We start from the raw sequence: 23654 nt of genomic DNA, 5'->3' as shown, positions 1-23654 counted from the left end.
ACGATGCAGCACAGAAGCGGAGGAGAAAGCTTGTTTTAAGGAAAGGAAGGCCTCCTCTGCTTCGGGCGGCCATTCTCTGGGATTAGCGCCCTTACGGGTGAGCACAAAGATAGGGGCAGTCCGGGAAGAGAAGTGCGGAATGAAGAGGCGGTAGTAGTTGGCGAAGCCCAGGAACCGCTGAATAGCCTTCAACCCCTCTGGTCGGGGCCACTTCTGGATTGCAGTCAGTTTCTCAGGATCCATTCGTAGGCCGGTCTGAGAGATTATGTAGCCCAGAAACGGAAGCGAGGTCTGCTCAAAGAGGCACTTCTCATATTTAGCGTAGAGGTGGTTCTGCCTGAGCCTGAGCAGGACCTGACGAACGTCCCTCCGGTGAGTGAGAAGATCCGGAGAGAAGACCAAGATGTCGTCCAGGTACACCACCACGCAGGAGTAGAGAAGGTCACGGAAGATGTCATTGACCAACTCTTGAAAGACGGCGGGAGCGTTACATAGACCGAAGGGCATTACAAGGTATTCATAGTGGCCGTCCCGGGTGTTGAATGCCGTCTTCCATTCATCCCCCTGACGGATACGGACCAGGGTATATGCCCCACGGAGGTCCAGCTTGGTGAAGATTCTAGCCCCCCTCAGACGGTCAAATAATTCAGGAATGAGCGGAAGGGGGTATTTATTTTTCACTGTGATCTGTTTAAGGCCTCTATAGTCTATACAGGGACGAAGTGAGCCGTCCTTCTTTTTGACGAAGAAGAAGCCTGCTCCCGCCGGGGAGGTAGATTTCCGATAAATCCCCGGGCCAGATTCTCCTCAATATATTCAGACATGGACCGGGTCTCAGCAGCGGACAAAGGGTAAATACGCCCACGGGGAGGAGTAGCGCCGGGTATCAGGTCGATTGGGCAGTCGTATGGTCTATGAGGGGGTAATGTCTCTGCTTCCCTTTTATTAAAGACGTCCGCATAAGACCAATAGGGAACCGGTAGGCCGGGTAGATTGGCTGGGGTAGGAGAAGGACGAGCAGGATGAACGGGAACTAAACAAGTCTTATGGCAGTCCTGTCCCCAGCGAAGGACCTCTCCGGTCTGCCAATCAAGCACGGGTGCATGTCTCTGGAGCCAAGGTAGGCCTAGCAAGAGGGCGTGAGAGAGTCCAGGCAGAACATGGAAGAAGATGCTCTCAGAGTGCAGCATTCCTACCTGTAGAGTTATGGATTCGGTGATGAGTTGGATGGGATGTGGTAAGAGACCCCCATCCACGGCGGCGACAGATAAGGGTACAGCCAGGGGTTTGGTGGAAATGCGGTATTTCTCTACCAGGGACTGAGAAATGAGATTTCCAGCAGCTCCAGAGTCAAGTTGAGCCAGTTCAAAATAACGGTTCTCCCCGCAGATGATAGAGACCGACAACATCAGAGATGGAGAGGGTTTACTTTTGTCTAGGGCGACCTCTCTGAGCGCTCCTAGACACAGGTGTTTCCCGACCTCTCCGGGCAGGAATGGATCCGGTGCTCCTTACTGCCACAGTAGAAGCAGCTCCCCTCGGCACGGCGTAATTCTTGACGGGTTTTGACCATCTTGGTCTGGTCGACCTGCATAGGCTCGGGTGAGTGCGTCTGGGGAGTAAAGGAGGAAGTGACGGGTCTCTGGAAGGTAGGGGCAAGGCGTGGAAACCTCCTCTCACGGGTGACCTCTTTGGTGCGCTCCTGGAACCGGATGTCAATCCGGGTGGCAAGTGTTATTAAGTCGTCGAGAGTGGTAGGAATGTCCCGACCGGCGAGTTCATCTTTAATACGGCCGGACAGACCCTCCCAGAAGACGGACACCAGGGCGTCGTTATCCCAGGCAAGCTCCGAAGCAAGGGTGCGGAACCGTATGGCATATTGGCCTACGGTGAGGCTTCCTTGACGGAGGCGTAGCAGAGATGAGGCGGATGAGGTCTTCCGTCCTGGTTCGTCGAAGACTTTCCGGAAAGCCGTGAGAAAGGCTGTCAGGTTGGACACCAGGGGGTCTCCTCTCTCCCATAGAGGATTTAGCCAAGCCAGCGCCTCCGCCGTGAGATGGGACATGATGAAGGCTACTTTGGCTCGGTCGGTGGAAAACTGGTGTGCCAACAGTTCGAAGTGCAGAGTGCACTGGTTAATGAAGCCCCGTGCCTGGCTGGGATCTCCGCCAAAACGAGGCGGGGCGGAGAGGCGGGGACCGGGAAGAGATGCCATGGTATTGATGGGCAGCGGCGGTGCCGGAGTAGTAAGTGTGCGAGTGGAGGCAGCTCCCGATGGGGTAGTCAATGTGTCCAGGCGGGAGTTAACACTATGCAGGTGACTCAGGATGGACTCCTGTTGGGACCTCTGATGGGAAAGTTCATGACATAGGTCCGAGAGCGAGGGAGCTTGGGTGCCACCGGGTTCCATGGCCCGAGCAAACTGTAACGGGTCTGGGAGGTGGAACCTCTGAGCTATTATACAAAGGGGCAGTCTTTGTAAGGAGGCAGGTGGCTCCCAGGGAAGGCGGGAAGGTAGACACGGCAGGTGACAATAACAGTCTCAGGGTAGAGGGGCAGAACGGACACGGCAAGTGACGGAACAGTCTCTTGACAGGCGGGTGGTCACGGCAAGTGACAGCAGAGCCTCCAGGTAGGCTAGCAGGCAGGTAACAGGTGAGCGCTCCCAGGTGAGCGGGCGAGAGTCTCTGGACAGGCAGGTGGTCACAGCAAGTGACGGCAGAGCCTCCAGGTAGGCTAGCAGGCAGGTAGCAGGTGGGCGCTCCCAGGTGAGCGGGCAAGAGTCTCTTGACAGGCAGGTGGTCACAGCAAGTGACGGCTAAGCCTCCAGGTAGGCTAGCAGGCAGGTAGCAGGTGGGTGCTCCCAGGTGAGCGGGCAAGAGTCTCTGGACAGGCAGGTGGTCACAGCAAGTGACGGCTAAGCCTCCAGGTAGGCTAGCAGGCAGGTAGCAGGTGGACGCTCCCAGGTGAGCGGGCAAGAGTCTCTGGACAGGCAGGTGGTCACAGCAAGTGACAGCTAAGCCTCCAGGTAGGCAAGCAGGCAGGTAGCAGGTGGACGCTCCCAGGTGAGCGGGCAAGAGACTCTGGACTGGCAGGTGGTCACAGCAAGTGACGGCTAAGCCTCCAGGTAGGCTAGCAGGCAGGTAGCAGGTGGACGCTCCCAGGTGAGCGGGCAGACTGATCCATAGACAGACTGGCAGGTGCTGGTAGGCAGACTATCGGACCGCAGGAATGCAAGCAGATAGACAGGTATAAGGCAGGTATCACACAGGAATCTGGCAGGTAACTGGCAGGTATCTGGTAACGGGACCTGAGGGCTCAAGCAGAGTTGAAAGGCTTTGCAACAACATTGCTCGGGCACCTCCATTTTGGAGGAGGTGCCTTATATATGGTGAGATCCTCCGGCCATTGGCCGGGGACTCCTTAGGAGGGCGCGCGCGGCCCCTTTAAGAGAGGGGGAGCGCGCGCGCGCACCCTAAGCACAGTGGCCGGGAAGCAGCGCACGCTGCCAGCAGAGCGGGAGGAAGACGCCGGGCACGGAGCGGAGAGGTGAGGGGAACGGCATCCCTGTCTAGCAGGAGGCAGGGACACCGACGCTACAGTACCCATTATCAGGAAACACAGGTGGCATCACAAGACAAAACTGTTATTCATCCCTTCAAGTAACAAACCCCTTTTTAAGAGTGTTCCCAGGGTACGGGCCCGGGAGCCGACCGCCGTGACATCCCATAGAAGGTAACGGCCTGGGTACCGAGTTTCCCCCATATGCCCCTGGGCGAGTCATGCTCTTCCTGGCCTCACGAACAGGATTTTGTGCCCGTTGCCACCGGGTACTGTGTGCCGTATTGAACTGTGTTTGAAGTGTGGTGAACGTTGCCGCCATTACCACGTCACCGCGCAGGAAGAAGAGGGGCGTAACCGCGGGAACCAGAGAGGCATGACTGTTGGTAGCGCACGACGCCCAAGCCCCGCCTCGCGCTGTGACGCCGCACCAGGAAGCGTCAGGTCCTGGAAGGAGACCACAATCTGCGGAGCTGCGGCCTACTCGAGAAAAGCAAAGAAGGTAGGCTACGGTTTACTAGGGGGGGCGCGACCATGGCCGAAGGCCAGCAAAACGCCGGAGCACCAGTTAACGCTCCCGATGCTCAACTCGCACCAGACGCTGCTCAGGCCGGAGCAGCCGCCCCACCAGCAGGGGTCGTGACTCCAGTGATTCCCATGGCCCTGCCGTACGTCCCCAGAGCAAAATGGCTTCCCCAGTATGACGGCAAACCAGACACCCTGTCTGGATTCAAAAGAAAAATATGCGGTGTACTGGACATGTACTCAATGACTGGTAAACAGAGAGCCACTGTTGTGCTGGGACAATTGACTGGTGCCGCAGAGTGGGAAGTTGAAACCTGGCCAGCCGCAGACCAGGAATCAGTATCTATTATATTTAAGAGACTGCAAACTGTCTTTGAAAACCGCACTGAGACAGATCTTCGGATGAGGTTCTACCACTGTACCCAGAAACCTGAGGACAGTATCCGGGACTATGCCTGGCGTTTACAAGAGACCCTGCGGGCCCTGAAACAGGTTAGTCCAGCCAGCATACATGATGAGGACAAAATGCTGATAGAACAATTCATCCGGGGGTTAAGGTCCCAGGAGGAGGGCAGAACTGTGCGGTGGTGGGCCTTAGATCATCCAAATACTACCTTTGACGCCCTGAAGGACATGGCTATTAAGGACCTTCAGTCCCTGTAAACATCAGATACTGCTATCCCGCGATACCAGGGTGGGGCCACCCCAATGCCCACAGCACTCACTGCCCCTTCATTAGCGGCTGAGGCAAAAGTGCAAACAGCGTCCCCTAGCGAGCTGGACAGCCTGCGCTCTGAAGTGCGTCAGCTAAGTAAAACCCTGACCACAGTCCTGAGCGCCCTGCTGCTACAGACGGAGCCCGAGACAGATGGAAGGATCCTGCTCGCCGACAGTCCTGAGGATATCCCCTGGATGAGGAGAAGAAGGAGGACAACGCCACCCCGTGGGAAGACCAATGACCGACCTCGCCCTCCAGGTGAACTCATTTGCTACCGTTGCCACAAGGCAGGCCACACCACACGGACCTGTCCATTAAACGGGCAAACCCTGGGGCCAAGGGCCGACACCCTGGAGTAGATCAACTAGGCCCATCGAGCTGGTACGACCGGTTTGTAGGAAGAAGGCCTTTCCTGTCCATCGTGCTGGATGGCATAGCAACACCTGCACTACCTGACACTGGGTCACAGGTAACCATCATACCTGATGTCCTCTACAAAAGGTACTGGTCCATAGAAGAACTGCACCCGCCAGACCCAAACCTCTCTGTGTATGCCTCCAATGGCCTTCCTCTTAACCTAGTCGGGGTTAAGGACGTGACAGTGAAGGTGGGAAGAGTGGAACTAAAGGACAAAGGACTGATTGTAATAGAGTCTAACCCTGGTGATACAAACCCATATATGATACTTGGTACAAATGTTGTTGGTAACTGTTTGGAAGAAGTGTTGTTCTTACTCCAACAGATTGCTGACACTGCCCGACCAGGGCAGAGGAAGGTGCTCCAGAAGGAAATCCGCGCCCTCCTGTACCAGCAACAGGTAAAACTAACAGGTGGTGAGATTGGTAATGTACGGGTAACAGACTCGATACCCATTGTGATTCCCCCACTAAGTGAAATGCTGATTTGGTGTAGGGCAGCAATAGGTCTCAAGGGACAGAACTACCAGGCGGTAGTAGAGCCCGTTAACTCAGGGCACAGACCTACACTCCTAATTGCTAGAGGGGTAGTTGATGTGCGCAATAGGAGGGTACCCGTACGCCTCCTAAATTGTGGGGAGGAGGAAGTCAAATTGCCAAGATACACCACTGTTGCCAGACTGTATACCGTGGATAATAATGCCATACACACAGTGGAATCCTTGACCTCACCAGATACGGTGGAGGACAATGACTCCAAAACCCAGCTGGAGGAATGGTGTCAACAGCTCCATGTTGGAACTGACACCACTCCTGTCCATCAAAAACACGGTGTCTCCAGAGTGGTTCAGGAATATGAACAGGTGTTTAGTAAACACTCACTTGATTTTGGAAGGGTCAAAGGGGTACAACACCACATACCCACAGGTAACCATCCACCCATTAAGGAGAGTTACAGACCCATACCACCAGCACATTACCAGAAAGCAAAAGAAATGTTGCATGACATGAAAAAGGCAGGGGTAGTAAGGGATAGCTGTAGCCCCTGGGCAGCTCCCCTGGTTCTGGTCAGAAAGAAGGACGGTAGCATGAGGATGTGTGTAGATTATAGACAAATTAATCGAATAACACATAAGGATGCATACCCTTTGCCCCGTATAGAGGAATCCCTGCTGCACTAAAATCTGCCAATTATTTCTCCACATTGGATCTCACTAGCGGGTACTGGCAAGTCTCTGTTGCTGAGGAAGACCAGGAGAAGACAGCCTTCACCACCCCGATGGGATTATGCGAATTCAACAGCATGCCATTTGGACTCTCCAATGCACCCGGAATGTTCCAGAGGTTTATGGAGTGTTGCTTGGGACACCGGAACTTTGAGACAGTGCTGCTATACCTGGATGACGTTATCGTGTACTCGAGGACGTATGAAGACCATCTAAAGCACCTGGCGGAGGTATTTGAGGCATTGTCCCAGTATGGGATGAAACTAAAACCTTCCAAGTGCCACCTGCTCAAATGGAAGGTTCAGTACCTGGGGCACGTAGTCAGCTCAGAGGGGGTAGCACCAGACCCGGAGAAGGTCACTGCCATCCAGAAGTGGCCTGAACCAAGGAACATCAAAGAGGTACGCCAATTTCTGGAACTGGTCGGGTACTACAGGAGGTTCATTAAGGACTACACCAAAAAGGCAGCACCTTTACAAGATCTCCTAGTAGGACAGTCCAAAAGAGGTAAAAGTCCCCCATTTCAGTGGGGCAAAGAACAGACTGAGTCCTTTGCATTAATGAAGGAAGCCCTAACCCGTGAGGAAATCCTGGCTTACCCCGACTACAGCCAATCTTTCCTGTTATACACAGACGCCAGCAATGAGGGACTGGGAGCTGTGTTGTCCCAGAAGCAAAACGGCAGAGAAAAGGTGATCGCCTATGCCAGTAGGAAGCTTCGCCCTACTGAGAGGAACCTGGAGAATTACAGTTCCTTCAAGCTGGAGTTCCTGGCCTTGGTCTGGGCTATCACCGAAAGATTCAAACATTACCTAGCCTCCACTAAATTTACAGCCTTTACCGATAATAACCCCTTGACACACCTGGAGACAGCCAGGTTGGGAGCCATGGAACAGCATTGGGTGGCCAGATTGTCGAATTACCAGTTCACAATCAAGTACCGGGCAGGTCACAAAAACACCAATGCCGATGCCCAGACAAGAATGCCCCACCAGTCGGACACCAAGGATGAAGTGGATGACCTAGAAGAAATTGAATTACCTGCTTTCCACAGAAATGAAATGGTCCACGAGCAACACACCTCCAGAAGACGTCATGGTAAGACGCTAAACCCTTTACCTCATCACAGCTGGAAGGAGACCCAGGACAGTGACCTGGTTGTCAGCCTCATCAAAGAACTGATAACCCAAGAAGGTTCTCACCTGGAGAAGGATGCTCCTCCACAAGCCAAACACCTGTGGAATGAGAGAAGCCGGCTGTTCATCTACAGAGAAAAGCTGTGCAGGAGGTATGTCAACCCTAGAACCGATGAAATGGTGTGGCAGATTGTAGTGCCCAGGACGGATATCCAGATGGTGCTAGAGACCTACCATGACCAAGCAGGTCATTTTGGCTGGAAGAAGCTGGAAAACCTGCTGAAGTACCGGTTCTATTGGGTTGGAATGCGGAATTCCATAGAAAGGTGGTGCCGGAATTGTGGGCCCTGTAGCCTCAGAAGTAAAGACTACGGAAGTCAGAAAGCACCCTTGCAGTCCATCAAAACAACCCAACCCCTAGAGATTGTCGCTCTGGATCACGTCAAACTGTCGCCCAGCAGATCAGGCTATTCCTATGCACTGACCATGGTGGATCACTATTCCCGGTTCCTGGTGGTAGCCCCTGTCAAGGATCTGACAGCAGAAACTGCAGCAAGAACATTCCAAACCTGCTTCTGCAGGCCCCATGGATATCCGGACAAGGTGCTAACAGATCAAGGCCCTGCCTTTGAGGCTGAGCTGTTTAAAGAATTCTGTCACCTGTATGGATGCAAGAAGATCCGGACTACACCATATCATCCTCAAACCAACGGTATGTGCGAGAAAATGAATAACATCGTCATTGACCTGTTAAAAACCCTACCTTTGGAAGAGAGGAACCAGTGGCCAGACAAACTACCTGACCTGGTGGACCTGTATAACCACATACCTGTGAGTTCTACTAATTGTACCCCAGCGTACCTCATGAGAGCAAGACCCGGAAAATTGCCCATGGACCTGGAACTCGGAGTGGTAGAACCTGCTGCAGATATGTCCACTGAAGACTGGGACACAAATCGGCAAGAGCAGTACAGGAAAGTACAGGCCTGTGTTGAAGACAGCCTAAACAAAGTAAGGGAAAGACAAGAAGACCAATATAACAAGCATGCACCAGCAGAACCCTTGGCACCCGGAGAAATAGTGCTAAAGCGGAAAAGAAGAGGTCACAAGTTCGATGACCAGTGGGAAAGAGAGCCCTACACCGTGTTAAATTCCAGATTTGACAACACCAAAACCTGCCTGATCAGCAAGGATGGAGGTAGGACAACCACAACAGTCTCAAGAGACCACTTGAAATTGTGCCCAGGTCGACTGAAGACACACGAGGAAGAAGTACCTCTTATAATACCGGAAAAACCCAAGGAAGATCTAGTTCATACAGTCCTAGGAGACTTCCCCGTGGACTGGCCTCAACTCGATGGAGCAGTTATCATACCAGTGATACACTTCTGTCAGCCACCAGAAGAACCTCCACCACAAGAAGAACCTGTGAGCGCCCTGGAAGAACCTGCTCAGGAACAGGGAGAGTCCCCAGTAAGAGAAGGATCACCAGTTGAAGCAGAACCTGAGGGTCCAGTAAACAGTGCACTTGCCAGTCCTATAGAGATGTTGAGGCAGTTCTATAACTTACCTGCACGTAGACCTGATAGGTTAGCCGATAGTGCATGCACAGACACCAGTATCACCCCAGTGCTACGTAGATCCACACGCAGCACACAAGGCCAAATCCCTGCCAGGTATAGGTAATAAGGTACAAAATGCCTACAGTGTAAATAGCTACCCGGAAGGGTATAGCATTGTTTGTGTGAACTGCAAAAGTTATATGTGTGCATTTAGTTACCCGTAAAGGGTATAAAGACTTGCAGGCTGAGGACTATGAGCAGCCAAAAACTGTCCATTGTAAATAGTTGCACTTATTAAAGTGCCCCCTATTGGTTTTATATTAAGAGACCACTGAACAAAAACCCGTTTGGCGTGGCCGAAGACGTGGTCCAACACCTGGATCACTCAGACTAGTAATCAGAGATATTCACAGAAAAACACTTGGCAACAATCCATTAATATATCTAATATCCCACATCAATATCACTCTGATGAAAAGAAATTAGTATTTATAAAAACAAAAGCCAGGACTCTCACATATATTCAGGGCGGATGTTCCTATTTTAAACTAGTTTCAGTCCTACCTGGAGGTTGGCATCCTAATGTTTGCGCAAGTGGTGCTCCTGCTCCACATTGATTTACCCTGGTAATCCCTATTAGGCTCTCTGTGAACAAAGTGCACCAGTCTAGTAATCAATTGTATAGAAAAACATGTAGAATAAACTAACTGTATATTCAGACTAGTGGTCAGAGATAAAACACTAAAAATATTGCCCTTGGGGCTGTTACGATACTGGCGTAGTACTGCTGAAAACCAGTGGCCGAAGGAGCAAAAGCAGGAACAGCAAGCAAGTAGTAAAAGTTCTTGAAGATAGCAAGGAGTTGTAGGAAACAATCCGTTGATAAATTAGAACAGCCTGGGTAAGAATGTTCAGGAGCTGGACACTGAAGTTAAGCTAACAGCTAGACACAATACTCAAGCAATAAGTGAGAGATCCATATGGCTTTAAGTAGGCCCAAACAGGAAACAAGATGGATTTCATAGATTCAGAATCCGCCATTTTGGAATAGGGCAAATGTAGAACATAACAGCAGCCTCCAGTGTTAACGAATGAAACTGCAGCACAATTATTAAAGTGAACAATAGCGGCCACTAGTGGTCAAACTATAGAAGGCCACAGAATTCCTGACGGGCTGATTAACATGTACGTCTGATCACTGGATTCTAAGTTGTAGGCAGATGAAAATGACAATATTGATGTTATTACAGAATGCCCTCCAGAATTAGAAAACAGTATTATCTAGAATACATGTAGCTGCACATGTTTAATTAATTCATTATGGTTTGGGATGTACACAACTTAGATATAGTGACACCGATAACTGAATCTGCCACCACCCAAATTACTGTTTTTTTCTTCAGAGGATGGCAGGTCTGTAATGAAGTTCATGTAGAGATTGTAGCATCTGCGTCTCTGCCCCCTGCCAGGCAGAGACGCCGTCCCTCTCACCTCCTCGCTCCCCGCGCGGCGTCCTCTAGCGCTCCTCTTCCTGCTGCTGCTGTCGGCGCGCGCTGCTTCCCGGGCACTGTGCTTAGGGCGCGCTCGCGCGCTCCCTCTCTCTTAAAGGGGCCGCACGCGCCGTCCTAAGGAGTCCCCGGCCAATAGCTGGAGGACCTCCCATATATAAGTCACCTCCTCCAAAATGGAGGTGCCCGAGCAAAAGTTGTTGCACAGTATACTTACCTCTGCTTCAGCCCTCAGGTTCAGTTGCCAGCCTGACTACTGTTCCAGTCCGCCAGCCTGACTACTCTCCAGCCCGACAGTCTGTCTTCCGTTCTACCCGCCAGTCTGTCTATGGGCAAGTCCGCCTGCTTACCAGGAAGCACCTGCCAGTTACCTGCCTGCTACCTGCCGTGCCTGCTAGCCCGCTCACCTGCGAGCACTCGCCTGTTACCTGAAAGCCTACCTGGAGGCTCCTGCTGTCACTTGCCGTGACCACCCGCCTGCTAACCTAGAGACTTCAGCCTGCTTGGCCATCACTTGCCGTAGCCTACCTGGAGGCTCCTGCTGTCACTTGCCGTGACCACCTGTCAACTATCCAGAGACTTCTGCCTGCCTGTTGTGTCCATCCGCTATACCGGTCAGTCCCAGTCTGCTGACCCGTGGGAGCCACCTGCTCTCTTACAAGGTCGTCCCCAGAGTAGTACCTGGTCCCTCTGCTCGGTCCCTCCCTGGTCACGGAGTCGTTAGCCGCCGTACGACCAGAGTCGGTCTGAGTTGATACTTAGTCACGCCCCTCTGGGTCCCTCCTTGCACTGCGGCACAGAGGTTCCACCACCCGGATCCGTTTGCTCGGGCCATGGAACCCGGTGGCCCCTAGACCCCCGCAATCTTTGACTTGCACCAGGAAGTCTTACGTCAGAGAGCTCAACAGGAATCGGTCCTGTCCTTTCTACGGTCTGTTAACTCTCGCCTAGGCGCATTGTCTGACTCGTCTGTGTCTATCTCCGGTCCAGTGGTGCCTGTTCCTGCGGCACCGCAATCCAGTCTAATTATGGCACCTGGCTATGGACCTCGGCTCCTGGCGCCTCCACGTTTTGCTGGCGACCCCGCTTTAGCCCGGGGTTTCATAAACCAGTGCACCCTGCACTTTGAACTCTTGGCATACCAGTTCATCTCCGACTGGGCCAAGGTGGCCTTCATCATGTCACATCTCACTGGGGAGTCACTGGCATGGCTAAATCCCCTGTGGGAAAGAGAGGATCCCCTGGTGTCCGACCTGTCGTCTTTCCTCGCTGCTTTTCGGAAAGTCTTCGATGAACCAGGACGGAAAACTTCTTCTGCCTCCTCTCTGCTACGTCTCCGCCAAGAGAGTCTCACCGTGGGCCAATATGCCATACGGTTCCGTACCTTCGCTTCTGAGCTTGCCTGGGAGAACGAGGCTCTGGTGTCTGTCTTCTGGGAGGGTCTTTCCGGTCGGATTAAGGACGAGTTAGCCGGTCGGGACATTCCTACCACCCTGGATGACCTGGTGTCACTTGCTACCCGGATCGACATCCGGTTCCAAGAACGTACCAAAGAGACTACTCGGGACAGAGAGTTTTCCCGCCTTGCTCCTACTTTCCAGAGACCTGTCTCTCAACCAGTCTCTCCCCGGGTGTACTCGCCCGAACCTATGCAGATCGACCAGACCCAGATGGTCAAATCTCGCCAAGAGTCACGCCGAGCCGAGGGATGCTGTTTCTATTGTGGCTGTAAGGAGCACTTCATCCGTTCCTGCCCGGAGAAGCCGGGAAACGCCAGTGTCTAGGACCGCTCGGAGAGGTCATCCTAGGCAAAAGTAAGCCCTCTCCAACCCTGACTTTGTCCGTCTCTATCTCCTGGGGTGAAAACCGTCACTTTGAAATTGCTCACCTGGATTCTGGAGCTTCTGGAAACCTCATTTCCCAGTCCCTGGTAGAGAGATACCGGATTCCCACCAAACCTATGGCTGAACCATTGTCTGTCGCCTCCGTGGATGGAAGACTCCTTTCGATGACCATCCTGCTCGTCACTGAACCCATAACTCTGCAGGTGGGAATGCTGCACTCTGAGAAAATCTCCTTCCATGTGCTACCCGGACTCTCCCACTCCTTATTGCTAGGTCTACCCTGGCTCCAGACACATGAACCCGTGCTGAACTGGCAATCCGGTGAAGTACTCCGGTGGGGTCAGGACTGCCACAGGACCTGCCTGGTTCTGGTTCGCCCGGCTCGTCCACCACCTACCCCAGCTTATTTACCCGGTCTTCCAGCTCCTTACTTGTCCTATGCGGATGTCTTCAGTAAAAAGGAAGCAGAGACACTGCCACCCCATAGGCCATATGATTGCCCGATCGACCTGGTACCTAGCGCCACCCCACCCCGTGGGCGTATTTATCCGTTGTCGGCGGCCGAAACCCGGGCCATGTCCGAATACATTGAGGAGAATCTGGCTAGGGGATTCATCCGGAAATCTACCTCCCCGGCTGGAGCCGGATTCTTCTTTGTTAAGAAGAAGGATGGCTCGCTACGCCCCTGTATTGATTATAGAGGACTCAATCAGATCACGGTAAAAAACAAATACCCCCTGCCGCTCATCTCCGAGTTGTTTGATCGCCTTAAGGGCGCCAGGATCTTTTCCAAGTTGGATCTACGTGGAGCGTATAACCTGGTCCGTATCCGTCAAGGAGACGAGTGGAAGACGGCATTCAATACCCGGGACGGTCACTATGAATACCGTGTGATGCCCTTGGGTCTCTGCAATGCTCCCGCCGTCTTCCAAGAATTGGTCAATGACATCTTCCGTGATCTTCTCTACTCCTGCGTGGTGGTATACCTGGACGATATCTTGGTCTTCTCTCCGGATCTTCCCACACACCGGAGGGATGTTCGTCAGGTCCTGCTTAGGCTCAGGCAGAACCACCTCTATGCAAAGTATGAGCAGTGCCTCTTCGAGCAGACCTCTCTTCCATTTCTGGGCTATGTCATCTCCCAGACAGGCTTACGAATGGATCCTGAGAAGCTCTCTGCTGTCCTAAAGTGGCCCCATCCGGAGGGGTTAAAGGCGATTCAGCGATTCCGGGGCTTCGCTAACTACTATCATCTCTTCATCCCGCACTTCTCTTCTCGGACTGCTCCCATATCTGCGCTCACCCGTAAGGGAGCAAATCCCAAGGAATGGTCGCCCGAAGCTGAGGAGGCCTTCCTTTCCTTAAAGCAAGCCTTCTCCTCTGCCCCAGTGCTGCACCGTCTGGATAGCAACAAACAGTTCTACCTGGAGGTTGATGCTTCCTCCTCCGGAGCCGGAGCGGTGCTCACCCAAAAGTCTTCTTCCGGGAGATTGGTAACCTGTGGGTTCTTCTCCAAACTCTTCTCCTCCTCTGAGCGCAACTACTCTATAGGAGACCGAGAATTGTTAGCCGTTAAATTGGCGCTGGAGGAGTGGCGTTACCTGCTTGAAGGGGCTCTATACCCGGTGATCATCTATACGGATCACAAAAACCTGGCATATCTCCAGAATTCCCAAAGACTCAACCCACGCCAGGCCCGGTGGTCTTTGTTCTTCGCCCCCTTCGACTTCGTCCTACACTTCCGCCCGGCGGACAAGAATGTCAAAGCCGACGCCTTGTCCCGATCCTTCCTGTCCTCCGATCAAGAGGAGGAGCCTATGCACATCATCGACCCCTCCAAAGTGATGAATGTGGCTCCTTTGGATCTGACTCGTCTTCCACCCGGTAAGACGTTTGTAGCAGTACCGGACCGTGAGAAGGTTCTTCGCTGGGGTCATTCATCTAAACTAGCCGGCCATGCTGGCCAAAAGAAGACCTTCCTGCTCATCGCCCGGCATTACTGGTGGCCTACCCTGCACAAGGATGTGGTAGACTTCGTCTCAGCCTGTTCGTCCTGTGCCCGCTACAAAGTTCCCAGACATCTACCAGCCGGTCATCTCCTGCCTCTTCCCGTACCTGATGCTCCATGGCAACACATTGCTATGGACTTTATTACAGATCTCCCTGTCTCTGCCGGTTGTACAGTCATTTGGGTGGTCGCCGACCGCTTTTCTAAAATGGCCCACTTCATCCCTCTGCCTGGTTTCCCATCTGCATCAGTGCTAGCTAAGGACTTCTTCCTTCATATCTTCCGTCTCATCTTCCGTCTCCATGGTCTACCCCTCCACATCATGTCGGATCGTGGGGTTCAGTTCTCCTCACATTTCTGGAGAGCTACGTGTAAGCTGCTGGATGTCACCCTAGATTTCTCCTCCGCTTACCATCCACAGTCCAATGGTCAAGTGGAGCGGATCAACCAGATCCTTACCGGCTACCTCCGGCACTTTGTTAATGCTCACCATACTGATTGGGTGGATCTCCTACCATGGGCCGAATTCTGCTACAACAACCATGAGAGCGAATCGACTTCCAAGTCCCCATTCTTTATAGTCTATGGTCAACATCCCCGGATTCCGTTTCCCATCTCCGCTTCTGTGGATAACCCTGCCGCGGAGTCTCTGGTCAGCGAATTTTCCACCATTTGGGAGAATACTAGGTCCGCACTTCTTCAGTCCTCCGAGCAGATGAAGAGATTTGCTGACAAAAGACGTCTGGATCCGCCTCAATTCCATCCGGGAGACAAGGTTTGGCTCTCCTCCAAACATGTTCGGCTCAAAATACCCTCCTACAAGTTGGGTCCTCGGTTCATCGGTCCATTTGAAGTCCTTAAACAAATCAATCCAGTGGCCTACAAGTTAAAGCTTCCAGCCACCTTACGGATTCCCAACTCCTTCCACGTATCTCTCCTCAAACCAGTTGTCTTTAATTCTTTTTCCAACAATCCAGGTACTCCCCCTGCTCCGGTTTCCGCTGAGGACGTTTTTGAGGTAGAGAATATTCTGGCCACCAAGAGGGTAAGAGGAAAAAACTTTTTTCTGGTGGATTGGAAGGGGTTTGGCCCAGAGGAGAGAACTTGGGAACCCAAGGAGAACATCCACACCCCGCTTCTCCTTGAAAGATTTCTTTCTGGCCTAAAAAAGAGGGGGCATAAAGGGGGCGGGTACTGTAGCATCGGCGTCTCTGCCCCCTGCCAGGCAGAGATGCCGTCCCTCTCACCTCCTCGCTCCCCGCGCGGCGTCCTCTAGCGCTCCTCTTCCTGCTGCTGCTGTCAGAGCGCGCTGCTTGCCGGGCACTGTGCTTAGGGCGCGCGCGCGCTCCCTCTCTCTTAAAGGGGCGACGCGCGCCGTCCTAAGAAGTCCCCGGCCAATAGCTGGGGGACCTCCCATATATAAGGCACCTCCTCCAAAATGGAGGTGCCCGAGCAAAAGTTGTTGCACAGTATACTTACCTCTGCTTCAGCCCTCAGGTCCAGTTGCCAGCCTGACTACTGTTCCAGTCCGCCAGCCTGACTACTCTCCAGCCCGACAGTCTGTCTTCCGTTCTACCCGCCAGTCTGTCTATGGGCAAGTCCGCCTGCTTACCAGGAAGCACCTGCCAGTTACCTGCCTGCTACCTGCCGTGCCTGCTAGCCCGCTCACCTGCGAGCACTCGCCTGTTACCTGAAAGCCTACCTGGAGGCTCCTGCTGTCACTTGCCGTGACCACCCGCCTGCTAACCTAGAGACTTCAGCCTGCTTGGCCGTCACTTGCCGTAGCCTACCTGGAGGCTCCTGCTGTCACTTGCCGTGACCACCTGTCAACTATCCAGAGACTTCTGCCTGCCTGTTGTGTCCACCCGCTATACCGGTCAGTCCCAGTCTGCTGACCCGTGGGAGCCACCTGCTCTCTTACAAGGTCGTCCCCAGAGTAGCACCTGGTCCCTCTGCTCGGTCCCTCCCTGGTCACGGAGTCGTTAGCCGCCGTATGACCAGGGTCGGTCTGAGTTGATACTTAGTCACGCCCCTCTGGGTCCCTCCTTGCACCGCGTCACAGAGGTTCCACCACCCGCATCCGTAACAGAGATGTGTCCAAGGACTTTTAAGAGATGCTAATGACTGGAGAAGTCTGGCAAGATGAGTTTGGGGTGATTTGGCTTGGGCACAGATTTCACATGCCATTTCATATTCTCTACAATCCTGAACATTGGTTTGCCACAACAAAAATCCAGATGACTAGTTTGATAGTATTGTTAAACCCATGGTGAACTGTGACTACTAACTCAGAGGATTCCTGAAAAACTCACAGATGGAACTGAGGAAAAAGAAATAATTTTTGGGTAGGAGTATTGTCAGGGGCTAATACTTGATTACTACATATCTCCTACACAAGATTAAAGGATACAGAAGACACGAATATACCCTCAGCTAGAATGGGAACTGGTTCAGAGGCCTCTGTTTGAGATGAACAGAGACTTCGGTAGAGAGACCATCTGGTATGCTTAGGTCTTAATTTCTTGGCTGAATAAAGATAAGTAAGATTTTAGTAGTCCGTTATAACAGTGATATATATACCTGTGGCACCTTCTAGGACGTAACGCCATTCCCCAAAGGGGCACTTGATTGCCAATAATTCATGATAACTGATATGAAAATTCTTCTCTGTAAATGAAAACTTTAATGAAAAGAAAGCGCATGGACAGAATTCAGTGAGAGATGGTGTAACTTGTGATAACACTGTAATGCAGGTGACTGGATGCAATGAACTATTTATTTCCCTCACTTTGATAGGAACTTGCAATAGTTAAGAAACAGTTAAACAGGGTAATCACAAGTAGATTATATACAGTACAGAACATATGAGTTTTAAAGTACAATTAGAACGGCTGTTAAGTCTCTCAGAAATTATTCTAGTGTTCCTCTGACAGGTGATACACCCGTCCCTGTGGGAACTACTACGTTGGCCCCTTCTGAAGCAATGGCCCTAGCAGGGATCGCAGGTTGTTCCCGCTAGGCCGTAAGTCCTCCTGACAAAGTCTACTAATGCACGTTGAGCCTCCTTTGCTCCACCTGACCCCCAACCTGTCTGCTGCCCCAGCCCAGGCTGACCCCTGTATCGTACGTCAGTGCTGGAAGCAACCGCCCGGCTCGCTCGTGCCTTCCTTCTACCACTGCAGGCGTCCTCCTCCTGGCGGAGTCTCCTCAGGGGTCTTGGGTGCTTGACCTATGACAGTTGTCTCCCACATCTGGAGAGAAGAGGGCTGGGCTCCTGATTTTGACTGGCGTCGTCAGGGTTCGGTATCTTGACCGGCACAGGTCTGGGATTCGGGTTTTGACCAGCGCAGCCTGGACTCTTGACCGGCGTAGATCGGGTCCTTGGGTCTTGACCGGCATAGTCGGAGGCCTGGATTTGATTTGTTGTCATCTGGATCCCTTCTGAAAGTGGCCAGCAACCTGTTGGCACACGCTTCCTGCTGCGGCCTGTCACTCTGTCTACAGCGTCTTCTCCTGTACACGTCTGCACCTCTCTCTCTCGGCATCAAAACCAGCTCCGTCGTTTTGGAGCACAGACCCTTTATAACCAGGAACTCTGTCATCAGTGGCACCTGACTGGGTGTTGCATCTGAATTTATTCTTCCCGCTCCAGTTAGTTCCGTATGGTTCCTTCTGAACAGCAGGTGGCAGCCTTCTCGCACCAATGATACACATCATCGGGATTTCTCAGGAGCATTGTCACCTCCTCTTACAACACCACCCCAACTCCAACTACTGAGACATCAAACACCACTGCAAAAGGACATTCTAGATCAGGCTGGATCAATTTAAGGTCAGATAAGAAACATTCTTATGACTAAGTGAGGCACAGATTACCTCTGCTTTCTAGTTGATGACATCAGCCTCTTTCTTAGTTAAAGCAGACAATTGCTTGGAAATATTGGAAAAATATTTAATAAATCTGATAGTAATTAGTAAATCCAAGAAAATGCTGAAAAGCTTTCAATGATTTGGTTTCTACCTAGGGCCGTTTTTGCCACTCATGCTGCCTTAGGCAGTTCAAATGATCACGCCTCCTACTGGTATGTCAGGCTAAGGGTATGTGCACACAACATCTATTTCAGGCGGATCTATCCTGTAACCTACCTGAAAAACTTCTGAATAAATGCTAAAAACAATCTACGTATGCACTGCCGTGTAAAGATTACTTCCTATGCATATTGTTCAATCCTTTCAACTTCTTTTAACCGCTACAGGTTTTTAAAGATACAATGGGGTTAAAAGAAGTAACCTGACAATTTTTCAGTCAGCTTCCGCTTGGAAGCCAGAAGTACACATAACCTTTAGATAGTAGTTAAGGCAATCGTACAAATTAGACTAAAGTTGGATGAACCCGGAGATATCAATAGGTTCAGACGACAGCCTAATGTGTGTGGGTGTCTGTGACTGATTACGACGTGGGACACTGTGAATTCTTTCAACTTCAGACCTGTGAGGGATATTGTTGTTATATTTTAGATTTTTGTTTTACAGGTGACATGGGCTTCAGGGGATTTGGTGTTAAGGTGAGTATAATGTGTTTTTTATTTTATTCTTCATTTTACACTCTAAGTAGACTGTGGGAATGAATACTTCTCTCAACATTATCCCCAGCTTTCCGGTACGAGTGATACTGATGTGGCACATGGTTGCCACACGTATGTCACACACGCACACATGGACACGGATATCTCCAATACTGGTTTTTCCAGTACCAGATATATCAGTACGTGTGAAAGAAGAATAACACTGTGAGCAATCAGCTCGAGTTCTTACAGTTTTGCTAGCAGACAATGTCTTTGCCTGAGAATCTATGTGTAAGGATCTGAATCATGTATCTGTTCAGTCCGGTTTTTGCCCTTATCCAAAATGGAGCCGCATGTACCTGTGCTGCCCTTACCCAAGATGGAGCTGCATGTACCTGTTCTGTTTGGTTCTGCCCTTATCCAAAATGGAGTTGACAGCCTCGGGGGCCATCTTGTTTCCTGTCTGATATCTCCTGTTTCCTGTTTTCTATATATATAAAGAGACTCTGGCCAACTATACTTTGCTTGTGTATCTTGTATCTTACTTGCTGCCAAGCTTGAAGGACTTGCATCGTGCCTGCTGCTTCTCTACATTGGGATTCCCCACCTGTTACCTGCCTGCCGTTTATCCGGGCTTTCATCTGTGTGCAAAGACCCGCTCTGCATCCACCTGCAGCTCAGCCTGCTCTCTGCAAGGAGCCTGGTCCGGGCTCAGGATCTCGTGGACTGTGCGTTTCTGGACCTGGGACATCTATCGGTTTGTACTGACATCACAACCGTTTCCAGAGACTGTTTACTGATCGCTTATTGCCTATACCTGCCAATATATCCTGTTAATACGATATATCGTGTTTGTCTTCACTCCGACCCATGCTATCGATCTCCATAAGTATAAAGTATATAGCTGACACTATGTTTGGCGCCAAACTCTAAGTCTGTGTGCATGCTCCCACTGTAATCACTGTGGCAGGGCCACAGCTCAGGTTTATCGACCGAAACCTGGTGGTGGAAGAGAGCAGCTGATCACCCATTTGTACATTAGCTGGGAGGCCGAGGAGTGGATCCTGGACTTGTCACCTGGAGCGCAGTTTTAGCCCGATAGGCTAGCAGGAGGCCCTCCAAGTCACAACAGATGCCTTAGGGGGAATCCAACTCTGCATCCAACCGTATTTGTCCTCCCAAAGTAATTATTTCTCCCTAACAAGCGTTACGGGAAAAGGTACACGTTTCTCCAGTACTCTGGTCAGTTTCTGAAACACAACGAACTCTGAGCTCCCAGGATGGCAGTGGATCGTCCAAAAGAGTCTATCCAAGAGGCAAGAGTGCCCTCTTGTTGTTATGATCTGCAACATGTACTAAGGAAAGATAGGGGAAAGCTGTCCCTACAATAAGACTAAGCTGAATCCCTACGATGTAGCGGGCTGCCTGCTCCTAGTGAACAGACCCGCCTTAGTCCTCGGCTAGTCTGAACGAAGACCTATAGAATTAAGGGAGGGGTCCCTAAAAGAACTAAGGACTGGGACAAAAATGGGACACCTCCTAAACAGAGAAGTTGTTGAAGAACACAAAAAGACAAACTGACAAAAATGTACTAGAGGTCCCAGAGGACCAAGCGAACTTGACAGAGAAAGGCACCGAAGCACCAGGCTAGAGAAACAGTCAAACACTGAAGTCCAGCACAGCCACAAGGGCGGAGCTGGAATATAAAGGCAGATGGTCACGTGACTGCAAAACACAAGATGGAAAAAACAAACAGGAGGGTTCTAACAGTACCCCCTCTTTTATGAGGATCCTCCGGATCCTCCAGGCACAGGCCTATCCGGAAACCTCCTGTGGAAAGCTTTAACAAGCCTAGGAGACATCATCCGTCCTTACCCAGGAGTTGTCTTCGGGACCGAAACCCTTCCAGGAGACAAGATACTGTAATCTCCCTCTATGCCATCTAGAATTCAAGATACGAGAAATTTCATATTCGCCGTCTTCCACAACAGGAGGAACTGTGACAGTGGCGTCCCTATCAGATACATCAGCCTTTTTCAACAAGGAAACATGAAACACAGGATTAATCTTCCAGGAAGTAGGGACATCCAACCTAACAGCAGACAGGTTAACAACCTGAAGCACTTTAAATGGACCCACAAACTTAGGACCCAGTTTTTTAGAGGGAATCCTCAACCGCAGGTTCTTCAAGGACAATCAAACCATGTCACCCACAGTAAACAAAACCTCCTTACGTTTCCTGTCAAAATACTTCTTGGACTTCTTGTTAGCCTCTTGAAGATTGCAACGTACATTAGTCCAAACTCTCTCCAAATCACCGGAAAAATTCTCCTCCTCCGGCACCGCCGACCCCAATTTGGAGAACGAACCAAAAGACGGATGTCTCCCAGTACAAAAAAAAAAAAAGGAGAACACCCAGCAGAGGAGGATGTATGATTGTTAAGAGCAAATTCTGCGAGAGGCAGAAACTCAGACCACACCTCTTGATTGTCCGCCACGAAACAATGCAAAAACTGTTCAACTTCCTGGTTCTTTATTTCAGTCTGACCATTAGACTCAGGATGATAACCAGACAAAAATGACAAATGGACGCCCAACCTGTCACAAAAAGCACGCCAAAAGCGAGCCACAAACTGAGGTCCTCTATCAGAAACAATATCCGTGGGAACGCCATGGAGCTTGACAATCTCCTTAACAAATGCCTTAGTGAGTGTCTTGGTGCAGGGCAACTTAATGAATGGAACCAAATGACACATCTTACTAAAACGGTCCACGACCACCCAGATGACAGTAAAACCCTCGGACACAGGAAGATCAGTAATAAAATCCATTGTGAGATGCGTCCAAGGCGCACTAGGAACCTCCAGAGGGCAAAGCAATCCCGCAGCAGGAGTATGTGAAGCCTTTGACCTAGCACACACAGTACACTGACGCACCCACTTGATGACTTCCTTCTGCCATCCAGGCCACCAAAAACTGCGACTGATAAGGCTCTTAGTCTCCGAAATTCCTGGATGACCTGCCAACCGAGACTCATGACACTCCACAAACAAATCTCTCCTAAAGGCTCTAGGCACGAACAACCTCCCATGGGGAGCGTTAGGTGGAGCTTCATCTTGAGCTTTCAGAATCCCATTCTCCAAAACGGAGTCCAATGCAGCCACCACAATTCCTTTCTGTAAAATGCTCTCCTCCTCCTCGGCACCGACCGTAGGAGAGAAGCTGCGAGATAAAGCATCGGCTTTAACATTCTTAGTACCAGGGATATAGGTAACAGAAAAATTAAACCAAGAAAAAAAAAGTGCCCATCTAGCTTGACGGGCATTCAAGCGCTTGGCAGCATCCAGATAGATCAAATCCTTATGATCTGTGAAAACCTGAATAGGAAATCTAGTGCCTTCCAAAAAATGACGCCAATGTTCAAACGCAAGTTTAATAGCCAGCAACTCCCGATTTCCAACATCATAATTCAGTTCGGTTTCCGAAATTTTTTTTCGAAAAGAAGGCACAAGTAACATAGTAACATAGTAACATAGTTTTTAAGGTTGAAGGAAGACTAAGTCCATCTAGTTCAACCCATAGCCTAACATGTTGATCCAGAGGAAGGCCAAAAAAAAACATGTGGCAAACACTAAGCTCCACATTGGGGAAAAAAATTCCTTCCCAACTCCATACGACAATCAGACTAGTTCCCTGGATCAACGCCCTATCAAGGAATCTAGTATATATAACCTGTAATTTTATACTTTTCAAGAAAGGCATCCATGCCCTTCTTAAATTTTAACAGAATTTTAACACTCATTACAACATCATGCGGCAGAGAGTTCCATAGTCTCACTGCTCTTACAGTAAAGAATCCGCGTCTGTGATTATGATTAAACCTTCTTTCCTCCAGACGTAGAAGATGCCCCCTTGTCCCCGTCTCAGGCCTCAGAGTAAAAAGATCAGTAGAAAGGTCTTTGTATTGTCCCCTCATATACTTGTACATAGTAATAAGATTACCCCTAAGCCTTCGTTTTTCCACAGTAAATAACCCCAAGTGTAATAACCTATCTTGGTATTGCAGACCCCCCAGTCCTCTAAAAACCTTGGTCGCTCTTCTCTGCACCCTCTCTAGTTCAGCTATGTCTTTCTTATACACCGGAGACCAGAACTGTACACAGTATTCTAAGTGTGGTCGCACTAATGACTTGTATAGAGGTAAAATGATGTTCTCCTCATGAGCATCTATGCCTCTTTTAATGCATCCCATTATTTTATTTGCCTTTGCAGCAGCTGCCTGACACTGGCCACTAAACGTGAGCTTGTCGTCCACCAATACACCCAGGTCTTTTTCAGTTACTGTTTTGCCCAGTGTTTTACAATTAAGCATATAATTATACATTTTATTTCCTCTGCCCAAGTGCATTACCTTACATTTATCCCCATTAAAGCTCATTTGCCATTTATCAGCCCAGGCTTCTAGTTTACATAGATCCTCCTGTAATATAAAATTGTCCTCCTCTGTATTGATTACCCTGCAGAGTTTAGTGTCATCTGCAAATATTGAAATATTACTCTGTATGCCCCCTACAAGGTCATTAAT

This window comes from Phyllobates terribilis, unplaced genomic scaffold (genome assembly GCF_046119375.1).
Source record: "Phyllobates terribilis strain yellow unplaced genomic scaffold, ASM4611937v1 Scaffold_1__5_contigs__length_1240528914, whole genome shotgun sequence".
NCBI classification, from domain to species: Eukaryota; Metazoa; Chordata; class Amphibia; order Anura; family Dendrobatidae; genus Phyllobates; species Phyllobates terribilis.
The sequence above is the reverse complement of the archived record's forward strand: the minus strand, read 5'-3'. Positions refer to the sequence as shown.